Source organism: Nothoprocta perdicaria, unplaced genomic scaffold, assembly GCF_003342845.1.
Source record: "Nothoprocta perdicaria isolate Ctin4 unplaced genomic scaffold, notPer1 scaffold_57, whole genome shotgun sequence".
In the NCBI taxonomy this organism is placed as follows: Eukaryota; Metazoa; Chordata; class Aves; order Tinamiformes; family Tinamidae; genus Nothoprocta; species Nothoprocta perdicaria.
Window position 1 is genome coordinate 747480 of NW_020455832.1, and position 5530 is coordinate 753009.

Consider the following 5530-nt stretch of genomic DNA (forward strand, 5'->3'; position numbering starts at 1 on the left):
ATGGAAGTACCACCGAGGGTAGACATCGGGAGTAGCACCAAGGGTAGACATTGGGAGTAGCACCGAGGGTAAACATGGAAGTACCACCGAGGGTAAACATTGGGAGTAGCACCGAGGGTAGACATCGGGAGTACCACCGAGGGTAAACATGGAACTACCACCCTAACCCTAACCCTAACCCTAACCCCAACCCTAGCTTGCAGTAGCCTGCAAGTAAGGCAGGAGGCTTCTAGCTGCTTCAAAGCTGTGCTGAATTGGTAGGAGCTCAGCAGAGGGGCCACGTGGCCCTCAGCCCCTCTGAAGTGAAGAGGAAGGCTGGTGTCACCATGCTCCTCATCCCAAACAAACCGTGGCTCACCGGAGGTAGCTCCTGCTCTTCCTACACACGGGCTGGGACACCGCAAATGCCAACCCAGCAGTGACAACTGTGGCAAGTGTAAACGCCACGTGTAGGCTCCTTAGTTATGCAGCTGAGTTTCTACATGCTAAAGAGTGTCTTAAACAAACTTTCTTAAATTTTATTGAATAAGGGCCTTGTATCAAGAAGACTTGGGAGTATGTGTCAATAYACTTTAGTATATTCATGTGATGTTATGAATTTCCTTGGCTTATTCCAAATCAAAACAAAACAAAAAAAATCCACATTTTCTTTAGAACTAGCTGCTGTAAAGCCAATTAGAAAAYTGAGTTTTAAAAGCTCACTCAGGAAAAGCACATTAGAACTCGTATCTCACTGGAAAAAAATTACTTTTATCTCAAAAGACTGAAAAAAATAAAAAGGAAAAGCAGCATCAGCTTTTAAAAATACCTGARAACTTCAGCTCCTCCTGATTATTTCAGTAGGTATTCTGTTACAGAACCAGAACTAATCGAATATAAAAAAAAGTGCTTATTATCTAGCAGAAAGAAGTTAAAATAAATACTATGATTTGACACCACCCACTTATAACATTCTTGGGAATGGAACTAAAGCTTMAAACAAATTGAGACTGTTACACTGATACTACTCTCTTTTTTTGTCTAATTCAGGGCTTCTTCTGAAAGCACGTTTTTTGGGCCAATTCCCTGAATACTTGTACCTAATAAATGGGYAAGAATTAAATTCCCAAAAGAGAACAGGTTCTCTTACTCTGATCTAATTCAAAACCTATTTCTCTTCAAATATGTTGATAGCTTCTAAAAACATCTTCARAACACCTAATTTTATGTATGTGTATATATATATATAAATAAAATATATACATGTATATGTACGTATCTATCACTTCTATAGTTCTGTGCTTATGATTTTTACAGAACGATAGCAAGACTATTTAAATAGAGGGTTGGATTGCTGATAGGACACGAGCAGAATCTCAAGGTGGCTTCAGTCAAACAGGATGTAATTCTGCTTTCTCCTCAGCCTAGAAAGAACAAGTGTAACTCACAGGTGGTAACAGCAACAGCAGAGTCTTCAAAACTCACTTGTTACATACTTCAGTTCCTAGATGAAATGAAAATGCAGTTCTGCTATGCACAACACCAACAGACATGAGTCCATCAACACATTTCCACTGAAAATCTCAAAATCTCCAAGTCTGATGACAYTGTTATTAGTCTCAACTTTTTGTGTGATTGAAAGTCTAACATAAGCTCATGGATGATACCTGCATCTCACTGGAGACATTTTAAAAAGCTGTAAACTTGCCAGATGTGTTGCATAACTTAAGATTTCAGAATAGCAATATTTCATTTTTCTTTTCCATCTCTTCTCACAGACTCCCATGAAGATTTTCTAAAGACTGATCTTTACACTTGGAATATTAGCATGTTATTATTTAATCACAAGTAAAACCAATCAGATGATTGGGCTTTGTTAAGAATTAATTTATCTGAATTTGAAAGAATTTAATTCTATTAATTAAATAAAATTACCCCTCTAYAGGTATAGATAATCCCAGATGGGTTTGGGGCTGGGAAAGGTTCATTACCTCGTGTATACACTGCAGAAAGGCAGTGAAACAGCCTCTAATACCATTTCAGGTCCAGCAGAGCTGCAGAACTGATTTGGTTCAGCAATTACCTTGAGCTAAGAAGTCTGCTAGACCTGAAATGGCTCCGTGCTGAGCTACTTTGGGTGCTTCTGATGCCAGTTCTCAGGTCTGGGAGCTGTAATTGCACRGTGGAAACGCATTCAGCCATACATTATCACCACCAGCCCTGGAAGCCTTCTTCATTCTGACACTGAGCTGTTAACGTGGTGCAGGGCTGACCAGACCTGCAACAACATTGAAGCTCCAGCAACTCTGCTCCAGCAGGGCCAAAGCTGAGCCAGGACTAATCCCCACGATGATTATACACAGCCCATCCTGGGCGTTCTCACAGCAACCACAGTATCCAACACTGACCTCAGCTATAGCACTGAGAAATTCAGATTTAATTAGGGCTAAGCAACCTTGCATTTTCTCCATCTCAGAGGATATTATAACACAATATACATGTAATATAATGTTAAAAAATAGAGTTCTTTTCCTGATTTTTTTTCCAAATTAAAAAGTGTGAAATTATTTCAATATTTTCTAATCTGAAGGAACACTTACATTTTTATCCACTGTTACTTCAGATTGTTACTTCATTTTTAAGCTGTTCAACATCAGCTTCCAATACCCCACTGCCTCCTYTCACCACACTAGAGTTGCAGTTTAAGCACCCAATATCCCATAAAATTGTTTCCATATGGCTCCATAATGCAGCGGAAAGGCTGTGAAAACTCTGTCCTCACACAGCTAAACATAAATATTAAATCTATGGACTCTGTTCACCTTGGGTTTTCTTATTCTGTTTTTTTTCTTGTTTCTTTTCTTCAGTATTTTCCTTTCCTTTTTGCTTAGTAAGTGAAGCAGAGGTAAAGCCAGGAAAAAAAAAAGAGCATGAACATTTAATTCTGCACTGCCAGCACTGTAGTGTTTTCCTATTGGTATGGATCTCACTGATATTCACATCTACATTTGCTATTCAATTAATAGTTACATAAATAGAATTTGCCAGTATAAGGCAGTTATAAGTAACAGGTAAGGTGAGAATATGGACATAAGACTGATAAAACCTGGATTTCTCAGGTTTGGCAGGGATGGGAATGCTTGACACGTATGTGTTTATGAAACACGTATGTGTTATTCTTTTCACAAGTCAGGTCCCAGGTAGAATATATTCAGTTATTCACTGGGACAAAACCCACTATATTCATTGTTTAATCAGTAACACAATTCTTACAACTAGTATTATTTTAAAGGATTAATTATAAATAAATAATGTGAATTAGTATTTAATTGTTTCAGTCTGAGTTTAATTTTTACCTATCAGTATGGGAAATCTCTTGGCACCTCTGGAGGCTCTATGAAAATTAATTTTTTTTGTTTAATTGTAAGTTGATTTTGCTGTAATCGTGGCAGCTTTAATTGGAATATTTTAATTAACTGCTTGAAGCAATTTGATGCYGGCTTCGTTGCCGAAGCTTAGCTTATCTAACAGCTTGGAGTGTCACGTTTGCTCAGCTGCAGCACTGATCATATAAACTGCTCTATAACCAATTGTAACTGCTGCTTCTACCTTGCTGATGACATACAAAAAACACTCCCCAAAACACGAGCAGATACATTCAGCTACACTTCTTAATCCACAGCAATAATCTGGGTTGCCTGGGCAGTAAAAAAAAGACTGCTAGTCCTTTTTAGTTAGGACTGTTCAAAGTAATTAGGAAGAAAAATAATATCTGTCCTATCTATTTCAAAACGTATCGTGGTCTGCTTCTCCATGGATTTACTTTCCGCATCCTGGCAGCCTTCCTAGGGAAACGAGGGACAGACAGGGGGATCAGGTTGCTCCCCAGCGCACAACCAGGCTAAAGCAAGACATCAACTTCTGCAGTGACGGCTCCTCCCTTCCCTTCCAGGGAGCAGATCTAAATTGAAAGCACCTGGAGGATTCATAAACAACAGGATCAAGTGCAGTAAGATTGAGGRGCAAGGTGTGGTGGCAGGAGGAAGCAGATTCCTTTCTGCAAATTACTTTCCATGTTTGAACACTTCGGAAATGATGTTGTCTGTCTTGGGCCACTCCTCATGGCGCTGACTAATAAAGAAATGGGATTCAGGCATACAGAGGGAAGAGATCAAAGCCAGTGGAATTTTATACTTCTYAAATGCTACTTATCCAAAAAATCTTAAGTTTTTTTAAGAGAATCACAGAATTGCTGGGGTTGGAGGAGACAACGGGGAAACACCTGGTCCAACAGCCCTGCTCAAGCAGGGTGACCTAGAGCACATTGCCCAGGCCCCTGCCCAGATTGCTTCTGAATATCTCCAAGCAAGAAGACTCCACAACCCCTCTGGACAACTTGTTCCAGTTCCAGTTCCTCTGTTCCAGTTTGGGCTTGTTGCCTCTTTTCCTAGCGCTGGCCACAATTGAAGATGGTCACCCATCCTCTGGACACCCTTAGTGTTCATATGGGTAAGATCCCCCTTTAGATGAACTTTGATGTTCAAGGGGTGCTTCACAGAAAGTCAATCACAGAAAACTCCCTTTAGGTGAACCTTGATGAAGGTTCACACACCCTCACAACATGGGCCAGAACAGCATTACAGCAACATTGATCACCTGCACCAAATCCATCTGCATACATCTGAATGGCTTTTTTTCAGAAACAGATTATAAAACAGTAATTTACCCCTTTATCACAGTGACAGGTATAAAAAACAAGCCATCCATAGTTTCAAACACTAAAAATAATGGAAAATGCCTCTGCAGTGTAACAAATGGGTTAAAAATATTTACACTTAATTGCAAGTCACACCATAAATAGTGCTTGCAYTTGGAAAACCACATGAGAAGCACAAGATGCAAAGGAATAAAAATGAAAGATATGGGAATACATGCCCAAATTAACAACATTTGTGGGCAAAAACTTTCCATGCACTGCAGAAACATGTTGTTATACAATATAATCCCTGCTTCTTTCTACTAAAGAGGGCACTCATTGATTAAACAATCTAAGATCAAACAACAGACACATACAAGTTTCCACCGTACCTGAGGATAAATTAATTAAATTATACAAGAACACAGTGATTCACACAACATATCTTGCCTCTGGCAAAAAACACTTAGAAAGAAAAAACAAGGACAAGCACTTAGTGCAATTACATAAAATGGACAGACAAAATGTCATTTTAGAAGACAAGTAATGTCAAGTAACTAGGTAGAAGGATCCTTCARTATGCAGGGGTGGAGCACTGCAGGGTGTTTCTTGCCCTACTTCACTCATATTCCTCTTCTGTACTGGCCAGAAGAATTAATTCTGACTCTCTCTGAAGGAGGAAGCCTGCCAACTAATCTCTCTTCTTTGGCCTCTAAGATTAACAGAAGAAATGTGTAGGTCTGGACTTCAAAATTTACCTTCCCCCATTTCCCTTTCTTCTCTCTACAGTACATAATAAAGCTGCTATGAAAACACACACTGTAGTGGCTTAAAAAAAAAAAAAAAAAAGGAAAA

At 39.2% G+C, this 5530-nt stretch overlaps 1 protein-coding gene across 2 annotated transcripts in view; it reads right to left on the bottom strand.

Moving 5' to 3' along the window:
- CCNY (cyclin Y) overlaps nt 1–5530 on the bottom strand; it is a 101391-nt gene that overhangs the window by 12746 nt on the left and 83115 nt on the right. The window lies entirely within an intron of this gene.